The sequence below is a fragment of the Peromyscus eremicus genome, chromosome 5 (genome assembly GCF_949786415.1).
Source record: "Peromyscus eremicus chromosome 5, PerEre_H2_v1, whole genome shotgun sequence".
NCBI classification, from domain to species: domain Eukaryota; kingdom Metazoa; phylum Chordata; class Mammalia; order Rodentia; family Cricetidae; genus Peromyscus; species Peromyscus eremicus.
This window is the reverse complement of record NC_081420.1, coordinates 101,184,794-101,198,347: the sequence shown is the minus strand read 5'-3', so window position 1 is coordinate 101,198,347 and position 13,554 is coordinate 101,184,794.

Below are 13,554 nucleotides of genomic sequence, written 5' to 3'. Positions count from 1 at the left end.
TTGTAGACCAGGCTGGCCTCAAATTCACAGAGATTCACCTGGCTCTGCCTCCCAAGTGCTGGGACTAAAGGTGTGTGCCACCGCTGCCTTGGCCTCTGCCGCCGCCGCCGCCGCCGCCGCCACCACCACCACCTGGCCAGCGTCTTATTTTTTTAAGGTCCTTATACAACATGATAGCTGGACTGTTTCTCCATTAATAAGCACCCAAATTGCATTAAAAATTGGCAAGATTCCAGGGCTGGCTCAGCAGTTAGAACACTGGCTACTCTTCCAGAGGTCCTGGGTTTAATTCCCACAACCCTCTATAACTATAGTCCAATGGGATACAATGCCCTCTTCTGGTATGTGATGTACATGCAGACAAAACACCCATATACATACAATACATAAACAAGTCCAGGGCTGGAGAGATGGCTCAGAGGTTAAGAGCACTGGCTGCTCTTCCAGAGGTCCTAAGTTCAATTCCCAGCAACCACATGGTGGCTCACAACCATCTATAGTGGGATCTGGTGCCCTCTTCTGGTGTGCAGGCAAACATGCAGGCAGAATACTGTATAAAATAAATAAATAAAAAATAATAAGTCCTAAAAAATTAGCAAGGTACCACTTATTCTAGGACACACTGGTGTTCAAGCTCAGTGGAAAGAGACCTAGAAAAAATGAGAGGTTGACTGAATTTTCCTACAGTGACAGTCCCTTTCAATCATCTTGCCTTCAATTATTAACCTGTCAGGTCAGCTTTTCAAACATGTTTAATCATTCCCAGACAGCACCTGAGCTCTCTGTGGTGGGGGTGGCATAAGGATGTAGTTACATAGGCTTCTCGTTTTCAAGTGTAGCAAGTCGTGTGAAAATGAGGTCATCCCTTCAGTGTCTTGCTCTTTAACCCTGCCCTTTGACAGGTGCTAATGATTGTATTTTCTCAAAACCAGCACATGGCATTGCTGCATGTCCAGTCCTGCAGGATGGAAGAAGTGCTTTCCCTCCGTTGAGTCCTGTTAACAGTAGGTAGCTGTTGCATGTTGCTGACGTTTTCTGAATTAGTAGGATTGAGGAGAGAAAAAAGTTCAGGTTTGCCGTCTCTGAGACCTCACTTATATATCATATCCTAGGCCCTGGGATCTCCTTCAGTACAGGACGCCCGTACTGTTATGGTTAGTCTGTTAGGTGAGTGGAGTATGGAGATCTCAATGCCCAGGCAATCTCTCTCCTTCCAGATCTGAAGTAGTACAGAGCATAACCTATTTTTTCTCCTGTGCACACTCTGATATGACCCACATGTGTGTATTATTTCCCACACTACTTTTTTTCCCTAAGTGTAAGACTTAGAAAGCAGCATAAGTAGGGTTGGTGATGTAGCTCAGCTGGATGAAGGCTTGCCTCACATACAGGAAGCCCTGGGGTCCATCCCCAGCACCATGTAAAACCAGGGGTGGTGGCCACATTTGTGCGCCCAGCACTCACTGGGGAGGTGGAGGCAGGAAGAAGCTGTCCTCAGTTACATAGTGAATATCAAGCCAGCTCAAGTGTGTGAAACTGTCCCAAGAAAGAATATATTTCTACCAATTGGTTGTTTGGGGCTTTGTTTGTTTTCTCTTTTTAAAATCCTGTATTAAAAGTAAGACCTCTGTTCAAGTCTTATTTAAAGTGTCTCAAGTTTCTGGCTACCAAATCAAAGACCCATAACATAAAACAGCAGTATGTATTCTCAATTTTTAAAAAAGCTTTATGTATACTCTATTAATATTGATGTTTAGACAACACTTCTCTTGGGTTGCACATCAACATATAGCATTGTATATTACAATGAAAACTTGTAACTTAAGGGTGTTATATATATATACATATATAAGTATATATGCCTTTGTAACCTTTATATTGTAAATAAAAAGTTGCTTTTGGACATGTCTCTTGTTTTTTTAGAATGTGGACAGTTTCAGAGTTACAGGAAAGTTTCAGAAACCCTGGAGAAACTTGGTGGTGGCAAGCCCAGCACTCGGGAAGCTGAGGCTAGAGAGAGCTGCTGAGCCAGCCTCAGCCAGTGTGAGACCTGCCTAAGGTATATTTCCAAAGCTTGTCTCCCCTCGGCCACCGTTCCCAATTGTTAGCATTTTCACACTTGGTCCATTATCTTGATGTGTCCGTTGCAGGCACTCTTACCTTTAAACTGCCTCATGAATCAATCTCTCTTACGATATAAGGCACTTAGGGTGGCCGCTGTCTGGCCCTCCTTGTCAGGAAATCAACAGGAGATCAAGACCAGCACCACACCAAGCCAATGCAGATGGTGCTGCGCATGCCCTGCAGGGCCTCCCTTCGGCTCTCTGGCCTGTTACACCTAGTACCATGTGTGTTATGTTGTCACGTCTCTTCAGCCCGGGACAGTTCTGTAGTCACTCCCTAATCGAGTGTTGGAGAGTTAGAGAACACAGCCGCTTGGGCCAACAGGAGGCTCAGCAGGGACCTCCAACCTGATGAGTTCAATCCCTGGGATCCCACGTGACAGAAAGAGAAAATGACTCCCAGAAGTTGCACACACATACACACAGGCATGCACACACACTCCACACATGAACATAAAGATGCACACACATACACACAGGCATGCACACACACCCCACACATGAACATAAATGTAAAAATATGGTGATGGTGCACGCCTTTAATCCCAGCACTTGGGAGGCAGAGGCAGACAAATTCAAGGTCAGCCTGATCTACAGGACAGCCAGGGCTACACACACACAAACCCTATCCCAAAAAGAAAACTCTCATAGTGTGCCCAGTCACTTGGGTTTTAGTTAAATCCAGATGTAGTCAAGTTGACAACCAGGAATAGCCATCACATTCGCTTACTATAACAATACCTCAGTCACTGAAGCCACTACTCCACTTGCCTGCCCACCACCCCACCCGTGCACCCTCAGGACACCTCAGCTGCCTCTTCTTGGGGACAAGTCTCAGTAATGGCACAGTTGGTAAACAAATGGGTTTGGCGCCATTCGGAAGCAGATTCCAAGCAGCTGCGCTCTGGTTTTCAATACCTATGGGTGCTCTGCCTGCATATTTAAATGCACCATGTGCATGCAGTGCCCATGGAGGCCAGAGGAGGGCGTTAGATCCCCTGGAGCTGAAGTTATACATGGTTGTGAGCCGTCACATGGGTGCTGACTATAACCCCAGGTCCTCTGGAAGAGCAGCCAATGCCCTTAACTGCTGAGCCGTCTCTCCAGCCCAGCAACCCTACTCTTAGAACTAGTTTCGGAGCCAGGCATGGTGGCTCACACCTTTAATCCCAGCACTAGGAGGCAGAGCCAGGTGGATCTCTGTGAGTTTGAGGCCAGCCTGGTCTACAGATCGAGATCCCAGACAGGCACCAAAACTACACAGAGAAACCCTGTCTCAGAAAAAAAAAAAAAGAAAAAATGGTTCTTGTGGACCTGGATTTGGTCCCTTCCTTTCTGTCCTGGGTGTGCTCTCTACTTAACCTATTCCATTGTTTTTGTGCAGAGCTGGAAGTCAGCCTTAAGGCCTCACCAATGCTAGACAAGGACCCTACCCCTGCCCTGCATAGTCAGCTGTTCTGTTGTGGTGAGACAGGTCTCTGGGGACCAGGTTGACCTCAGACTTGTGGTGATCCTCCCGCCCCTGGTGCTCAAGGTTCCTTAACAAGTTGTTAAGAGCATGATTTTAATGGGTTGTTTTGGCTAATTGAAGTGACTCACTGGTCCAAGCTTGGGTTCACAAACAAACAAACAAACAAACAAACAAAAAAACCCACATTCTTAGAACTAGCAGAATCCAATCTAAGAGAGCTGTGAGGAAGAAATGGGATTAATTGCATTTAAAAGTCAGTCTTGTTCTACTGAAAGTGTGGGAACTAAGAATCAATTATCCGCTACAGTGAGAAAGAATGTGAAGTTATCAAGTCTAAACTTGTCATGTGGGCCAGCCCCCCAAAAACTTAAATTTAGTGCCTGCACCACCACCCCCTTTCCACCTCCTTGTACTTCCATCCCAGCAAGAGCAGCACTGACTCCAGAAGCCAGGGGTGTCGCGGTGTCTTGAGTTCAGGCTGTCACCCGGCTTCTCGGGAGCATGCACTGCTGAGATGAAATCTTTGTCCCGCAGAAGCAGCTGAGTGGGACAGAATTTTCTTGGGATGTGCTGAAGGTGAGGTGTGTTTCCTGGGAAGCTTTCTGGATAGCAGGTTCTGAGAGCAAAGCAAGTCACCAGAGAATACTGGGTGGGCCGAACCAAAAAAAAAAAAAAAAGGCAACAGCTCATGGGTCTCAAACCCAGCACTTGACTGAGTAGTGTCCCCCAAAATCCATATGCTAAATCTCAGAAAGTGAGCGAAGGCCCTTCGGGATGAGTTTAAGTTAAGTTGGAATGGAGCTTTTTGAGTAGGCTCGAATCCAATGTGGCCACTGTCCTTGTACAATGAAGAGATGTGGGCATAGATCCTGAGCTGGCTGAAGGAGACCATGTCAGTGTCTGAAGGGTCAAAGGGGCCCTGTTCTTGCATGTGTTCTGCGGACTGTAAAGGCAAGTGCTGATTGATGTGAGAGGGTCTGGCCATCTCCCTCCTTCGAAGACATTGAAGCAGAAAAAGAAAACAGGGCTTGGGAGGCAAGGAAGGTACCAGTTAGAAGTCAGTTAATGCAGCCTCCAGCAGGACGGTGTTCACGTATTTATGCATATTCCTACTGCTTACAGGCAAGAGGCAGACACTGGGCAGTGTGTGAGTAATAAAATGTCCAAGCTCCCATGGAGTCCTTCAAGTCTTTCACATTTCAAAACAATCCTCTGAAGCCTTGGATTTGAGTGACAAGGGCATCCATATAAAGGAAAACCACAAGATGATGTGGCAGAGAGAGACAGAGAGACAGAGAGAGACAGAGACAGACAGAGAGACTTGCCACTACAAGTCAAGGAGAGACCTCCAAAGAAACGATAAGGCTGGACTAGAACTGTGAGAAAATGACATTTCTGTTGTTAAAGCCACTTTGGAACCAGGGGTGATGGCGCACACCTATATAATCCTAGCTCTTAGAAGGTGAAAGGGGACTGTGGGAACTCAAGGCCAGCCTCAGCTACATAACCCTTTTGAGGTCAGCCTGACCACCAAATCTACAAATAGATAGATAGATAGATAGATAGATAGATAGATAGATAGATAGATAGATAGATAGATAGAGACAGAGAGAGACAGAGAGACAGAGAAAGAAAGCAAGTTTAGCTCTCGCGGAGGACCCAGGCTTGGTTCCCAGCACCCATATCAGAGGGCTCACAACTGCCTGTAACTCCAACCCCAGGGAATCTAAGACCTCTGGCCTTGGTGGCTCCCGGCACACACGGTGAACATAAGTAATAAATAGCATCTTTACAAAAAACAAACACCGGGCTGGATATGGCGGAATACTTAATCCCAGCACCGGGTAAGGAGGAGGCAGGTGTGGTTTTGTGAGTTCCAGGCCAACCTGTTCTCCCTAGTGAGTTCCAGATCAGCCAGAGCTACATTGTAAGATCTTGTTTCAAAACCACACACATTCACACAGTCTGTGATGTTTCCTTGTAGCTTTAGCTGTAACACTGCCTCTTTCTCATTAGAGGGACTTTCCTTTCTGTTTTCATCTCCTGCAGGCCACCCGATTTGGGGGGGGGGCATTATGTTCATGCCTCACCTCTCTCACAGTCTCATTCTTTACATAACTCACTAGTGATTACTTCATCCAGTAGCTAGTGTCTTGTGCTTGGTTCCTTAGTGATGGTACCAACAGCAAGTACGCCCAGCTCTGTGGCTACCCAGCCCAAGCCTGGCTGCACAGGCAGGTCAGTTAGATGGAGAGAGGAGACTTCCAGGTGAGGGAAGTAGCTATTGGAAAAAGCCAGTTGACTGGGAGGATAGAGGTCCGAAGTCCAGCTTGCAGGGAAGTCAGGTTAGGAGTCCTTTATATAGGCAATTGGTGGGCAAGTTTTTCACAGGGTGACCCTAATCCCCCAGTCATTAATTGCTTTTTTGTTTGTTTGTTTGTTTATTTGTTTTGCTTTTTTGAGACAGGGTTTCTCTGTGTAACAGCTCTGGCTGTCCTGGAACTCAGAGATCCGCCTGCCTCTGCCTCCCAAGTGCTGGGATTAAAGGTGTGTGCCACCACCACCTGGCACCAATTGCTTTTCATTTTGGCAAATCTCCAAAGCAGAGGTTATTTTCTTTTGGCTCTTGTTGATCAGTTTGCTCTCATTCATTTCCTGACCAATTCCATGGTAGACAGGTCAGAAGGGGATGGCTGCCCTGAGGCCCCTTTGCTGGTGACCAAACACAGAAAATAATACTTCACCTGGTTATTGGGAAGGTGAGGGGCAGGTGTGGGGCAGCCAGGCGATCTGATTGTCATACTGTCTTCTCTGGCAGCGCCTAGAAGAGCAGAATGTTCAGGTGAAAGCTGAGAAGCCATAAAGATATGAAATGTGTTCCTCCAGACACTCTAAGGTCTCTGACTGTCCAGTGTGTTGTTTTAAAAACGATAAGTAGTGCTGGTTGTAAGGATTCGGTCCTTAATTACGTCACCATCCTGCAAAGGCGTCCCAGCCTAAAAAGCGGGTGGGCCCTCTGTGTGCCTCCCTTCTTCTCTTTCCGCTCTCTTCCATCTGTCCTCTCTCTCTCTCCCTCTGCCCCCCCAATAAAGCTCTAAAAATGTAACCATGGCCTGTGATTCTTCCGATCAGCACTCTCCTCTGCCAGCATGGCCGCTGAGGGCAGCACTGGCTGTGACGCAGAAAGGTCATGAGGCACGAGCCACAACAAAACCCAGTATCAGAACTTTATTAGGAGGAAGGACAGGGGCAAGAGAACCAGGCCTGGTGAAGAAGCAGGGGGGGGGGGATTGGATCATGTTTTTAATTTTTACCTGAGATAAGCTTTATCAGAGACAGATTATTTTAAAGCACCTGTTTCCTTTATTAGTTTAGCCTCCAGGAGACACAGGTGCATTTAACAGCAATAGATTGCTATATTAAGGTCTGTTTTTTTCAGAGCCCAGAACCTTTTTGGTCTGGGGGTGTAAATACCTTTTAACTGTTACTGTTCCTTACCACCTGGGTATATCTGGTGGTCCTTGGACTCCAGCTCTATGGTGATCTTGTAACAATTAGCTGAGTAGTTAATTAGAAGAGGGAACCAGGAAGAGAAGAGCTTGTGGGGTGAGACCTCATTCTTCTGGAATTGGGGACAAGGTCAAATGAGAGGGAGAAGGACCTAGAATCAATTAAGGAAAATCAAAGAAGGGAAAAGGGGGGATCCGTCTGTAATACTGCATTCCTAAGTGTGGTTAGATAGTAAGCTTTAAGTAAACCAAGGTAAAGGAAAAGGAGCTAAGAATTCGTTAGTTTGGCCGGGTGGCGACAGTGGCCTTTAATGCCAGCACTCAGGAGGCAGAGGCAGGTGGATCCTCTGTGAGTTTGAGGCCAGCCTAGTCTACAGAGTGAGTTCCAGGATAGACTCCAAAGCTCCACAGAGAAACCCTGTCTCAAAAAAACAAAAAAACAAAACAAAAAAAGGTTAGCTTGGGGCAACACTTTCCTATCTGCTGGCAGGGGAAGTGTTCTGGGTTGCTAGGCAGCCTGTGTCACAGCATGATGCACCTGGTTTATAAAAGCCCTTTTGTTCTGAGTTAATGCTAAAGGGGGAATCTTTGGAACCAAGATAACATTTGGGCTATAATTTGCACAAGAAACAAAACTTTGTATCTAACATCTGCCTAGCCTTGGTGGTTCTCTCAGGGTAAATGTTTACAGTATCTCAGGAACTAGCAGATAGTCTGAATGCTTATCTATCTGCAGTCTGTCCTTTGGATGTTTGAGAAGTATCTCAGATAAAATACTTTTGTCCAGAGATGGCCCTGGCCAGATGTTTGCTAATGAAGATAATTACAGAAAGACAGAATTCTGAGTCTATTGCCAAAAGGGAGAACAAAGGCCTGAAAAAAGGGGTCTTGATTGTGTGACTGCTGTCAACACAGTCAGGGGATGTTATCCAAACACCCCAATAGTATAGGGGAAATTATGCCCAATGGATGATCAACCACACTATTAGAAGTTCTTGGGAAAAGAATCAAATGGAAAAGCTACAATAGCACACAATAAATTCACTGCAGGATACAGCTAATACATTAAAAAGCCAGGATCACCAATACCCCCGTTGAGTTTTGGCTTTATTCTCTGGAAGACACCTTGGGTCTTCCAGGTATAGCTTTGCTAGTGTCAACTGAATTCCTACTTCATATTTCTGTGGCTTGCAGCAGACTTGAACTCACAGAGATCCACCTGTCTCTGCCTCCTGAGTGCCGGGATTAAAGGCATGCGCCACCACCGAGAGTGTAGATTTTCTAAAGACACTTGTGCCTTTCACATCTGTTATCAGATTATTGAAGCAATGATCTCCAAGGAAGAGACATTTCCCTTAGAATCTCCTGCTCGAAGAAGGACAAGGCTGGCACTAACCAGTGGGGGAACTTGTCTCCCAGGGAGAGATGCCACACAGTTTTGACAATTTACCAGGAGAAACTGGAGGCTAGCCAATGTTAGGCAGTGATGGACAGAACCTCTTGTGGACCTGGACTACTTAGCTATACATAACTCTGCCCTTTATTTAAACCTAAGCCTCCTAATGTCAGTACCCAGAGGATCCAGGGGTCACTGGATCTCTTTGGTTTTTTCTTCCCAGTGTGGCCACATCAAATAAAGTTCATTCCTCTGATTTTCTACTATTACCTGTCAGTTTATTGGCCTATTGAGGACCAAGCCTAGCTTGTTAGAGTTCCTCTGAGTTTGAGTTCCAGGTATATGTTTCCAAATGAACGATACTTGATGGTTTGGTTTGTTTGTTCCATTGGTTTTTGCAGTCCTGGGAATAACCCAGGGTCTTTTGCATGCTAAGGAAGCACTCTGCCATTGAGCAATAGCGACAGTTTCCAGGAGGGATAGGACAGGGAAGTTACAGGGCCCCTCACCCTCGAGAAGCCTCTTCTTATCTGAGAAGCAAGAAAACATTCTGACACAGCTAATAATATTTGCTGTAAAAAAAAAAAAAAAAAAAAAAAACTATCCAAAAACCAGGTGGTGGCAGCACACTCTTTTAATCCCAGTACTCAGGAGGCAGAGGCAGGCACATCTCTACGAGGTTTGAGGCCAGCCTGGTCTAAAGAGCAAGTTCCATTACAGCCAGAGTTACACAAAGAAACCCTGTCTCGGAAAAACAAAACAAAACAAAAACAAAAACAACCCCAAAAACAAAACAAAACCAAAAACCTGCCAGAGTCATATTCCTTCTGTATATTTAGATTTCTTGTGTCACAGTAACAGTGAATTAGACTTAATGTCTGAATGTGTTTGACCTTGGATGGAACCTCTTGCCTTTACCCAGACAACACCTGATAATCTTTGCTTGCAGGAAAGATGGATCCCTACTTCTGGGGATTTTATCTATAATCCTGCCCAGTGCCCTCTAGAGTGGCCCTGTGGCCTCCCTTGTCGTCTTTTAAAGATAATTCAGTCCCTACCAACAATCCTGTGTGTGGTTACATAACAACAGTGAGGAATGACTCTCCTTTGGGGAGTCTGTATCTGCCCTTAAGGTCTTACTTTCTAAGACTCTTCTTTAATCTCTGTGTGTGCATGTGCGTGTGTGTATGTACAACAGCGTGGGTGTGGAGGTCAGAACACAGCTTGCTGGAATTGATTCTCTCCTTCCACCATGGGTCCAGGACATGGGATTCAGGTCATCAGGCTTGGTGACAGGCACCTTAACCTCCTGAGCCATCACAGTGGGTGAGCAACTCTTTGAGAGGCCCACACTCACGCTCTTGTGTCTTACTTCCTTCTGAGCACCTCACGTTCCCTAAACTCTCATATTTAAACCTACATTTAAATATCTTTGTTGTAGGACTGAAGAGATGGCTCCGGGGTTCAAAGCCCTTGCTGCTCTTCCTCAGAACATGACTTTGGTTCCCAGCATCCACATGGCAACTCACAGCTGCCTGTGACTCCAGTTCCAGGGGATCTGTCATCCTCCTCTGCCCGCCACAGATTCCCACACACAGGTGGCATATATTCACACAAATATACACATAAATATATCCTTTTTTATTCTCCTCATATACAATACATCCCGACCACAGTCTCCCCTCCCTCCACCAGCCCCCAGCCCCCAGCTCAACTCTCCCCCAGTTCCACTCTCCTCCCTTTCTCTTTAGAAAAGAGTAGGCCTCCCAGGGATATCAACCACACTGTTAGGAGTCCCACAAAACACCAAGCTAACAACCATAGCATATATGCAGAGGGCCCAGTGCAGACCCATGCAGGGATGGTTGCCGCTTCAGTCTCTGTGAGTCCTGCTTAGTGGATTCTATGGGCCACGTTCTCCTGGTGTCCTCAACCCATCTGGCTCCTACAATTCCCAACCCCCTTCTTCCAGGGGGATTCCCTGAGCTCCAAGGGAAGGACCTGATGGAGATCTCCAATTTGGGCTCTCTCTCCGCCTAATGTTTGGCTGTGGGTCTCTGCATCTGCTCCCATCAGCTGCTGGAGGAAGCCGCTCTGATGATGATTGGGCTAAGCACCGATCCATGAGTATAGCAGAACATCATTAGGAATCATTTTACTGATTATTTTTTCCCTATCCTAGGTCTCTGGGCTGTTCAGCTTCTGGTTCCTGGCCATCCAGGCAGTGTCTGGCATGGCTTCCTCTTGTGGCGTGGGCCTCAAATTAGACCAGTCATTGGTTGGCCACTCCCACAAGTTCTGTACCTCTATTGCCCCAGCACATCTTGCAGGCAGGACAGATCGAAGGTCTTGTGTGTGGGTTGGTGTCCCAGTTTCCCCATTGAGAATTGCCTGGTTACCGAAGATGGCAGCTCTGTGGTAGTATTGTGTTTCCCAAAATATTGTGCACCCTAATAAACTTATCTGGGGTCAGAGAACAGAAAAGCCACTAGATACAAAGGCTAGAAAATGGTGGCACTCACACCTTTAATCCTAGCACTCCAGAGGTAGAAATCCCTCTGGATCTCTGTGAGTTCAAGGCCACATTGGAAATGGCCAGGCATGGTGACACATGCCTTTAATCCCAGGGAGTAGTGGTAGAAAGCAGAAAGGTATATAAGGCATGAGGACCAGAAACTAGAAGCATTTGGCTGGTTAAGCTTTCAGGCTTTCGAACAGTAGTTCAGCTGAGACCCATTTGGATATGAGAACGCAGAGGCTTCCAGTCTGAGGAAACAAGATCAGCTGAGAAGTTGGCCAGGTGAGGTAGCTGCGGCTTGTTCTGGTTCTTTGATCTTCCAGTGTTCACCCCAATACCTGGCTCAGGTTTGATTTTATTAATAAGAACTTTTAAGATTCCTACTACACAGCTCAGGCTCTGTATCCTCTTTGACTAGGAATCCTCGCTCGGGTCACTCTTACGGAATCCTGGGAGTTCCTACTGCTCTACCTTTCCACATTGTCCCCAAAATGCCCTCCAATTCCAGTCGTTTCTCCCTGTACTCTCTCCCCCGATCCCTCCAAAAATAAATATTTGTTAAAATATTTCTGTATCTTTATTGAGCCCAACTTTGTTTCAGAAACTGACTGGCCCTAAAATCCCTTTTTTGCATTGATGCCACGATTCTGGTTTGGTCCGTGTCAAGGGGAACAAAAGTCTAGGGGACCCCCTAAGGCTGCTGAGGGTGACAGTGGGAAGCTGTGCCTAATGCCTCTGCCACCCTAAAATTCTGAAAACCCCATTGGATTTTTTTTCTAGCTGTCTTAGAACTTGCTTTGTAGACCAAACTGACCTCGAATTTACAGAGATCCACCTGCCTCTGCCTCCCAAGTGCTGGGATTAAAGGCACGCATCACCATGCCCGGCCAACCCACTGGATATTTTTATAGGGGTATTTCAAAAGTGTCTCAAAGCCTCCTCATTCTCTGCTGCACGCCCCCATCTCAATGCGGCATCTTCATCTAAGTAGCCCAGCCATCCTAGGGATCGGTCGTCCCTGTCAGCTTCCCCTGTAGCCTATATTCAGTCCATCCCCAAGTCCTCGGAACAAATGGCTACCGTGGTGCCCAAGAGGTCAGAGCAATAGCTAAGAGCTAAAAACCCTTTCTTACCCTTCACTGCTGCTGCTGTCCTTCCCCTCAGCAAGAGACCTACTTCTTGTGTATCTGTCTTTTTATTGACTTTCTGTTCTGCCTTCTCATTGGTTGTAAACCCAACCACATGACCTCCTTGTCACTGCCTGTCTATACAGACCTCCAGGTCGTCTATGGTTGGTATTAAGATTAAAGGCATGTGTCTCCATGCTGGCTGTATCCTTGAACACACCGAGATCTGTCTGTCATGTGAGTGTGTCTCCATGCTGGCTGTATCCTTGAACACACCGAGATCTGTCTGTCATGTGATTTGGATTAAAGGTGTGCACCACCACCACCCGGCTTCTGCTGTGGCTTGCTCTGACCCCCAGGCAACTTTATTAACATACAAATAAAATCACATTTCAGTACAAATAAAATATCACCATACACATACACACACACACACACACACACACACATATGACAGCAGGTACAGGAGATAGAGGCAGGAGGTTCAGAAATTCAAGGTCATCCTCAGCTTTCTACTGAATTTGAGGAGACCATACTTGGCACCATAAGAATGTGCCTGGGGAAGAGAGAGAGAGAGAGAGAGAGAGAGAGAGAGAGAGAGAGAGAGAGAGAGAGAGAGAGAAGGAACTTTTCAGTGCTGTGGGTTGGCACAATGGTATTGCTGAGAGAGGCCCCGAGTTCAATTACAAGTACCACAAAAACAAAATGAACAAAATACCAGTTTCCTAAAAGAAAGGTGGAAAGGTTAACGTTTTGAAATAAAAATTTACATTTAGTTAGTTAGTTAATTGGGTGGGCGGGGAGTGTGGACATCAGAAGACAACTCTAAGAAGTCAGTTCTTTCCTTCCAGTCTGGTGGGAATTAGAGACGTTTTAGATCATTAGGCCTGTGCACAAGTTCTTTTACCTATTAAGCCATATCTCTGGCCAGAAAGGTTAACATTCAAAAATTAGCACAAGCCTGGCAGTGATGGCGCACGCCTTCAATCCCAACACTCGGAGGCAAAGGCAAGTGGATCTCTGAGTTTGAGGCCAGCCTGGTCTACAGAGTGAGTTCCACGACAGCCAGGGTTACACAGGGAAACCTCGTCTCGAAAAACAAGACAAAAATAAACAAAAATAAAAACAATCACAAAACTGGCGGAGTCATTGTAGCAGAACAGTTACCAGGGATAGAGCCACAGTGTAGCATTCATTGAGTGTACAGGAGCTAAAGCCCGACGAGGTAAAAGCTAATATATCATTATATTCTTTTTTTTTTTTTTTTTTAAAGATTTATCTATTTATTATGTATACAGCATGTATGCCTGCACACCAGAAGAGGGCATCAGATCTCATTACAGATGGTTGTGAGCCACCATGTGGTTGCTGGGAATTGAACTCAGGACCTCTGGAAGAGCAGTCAGTGCT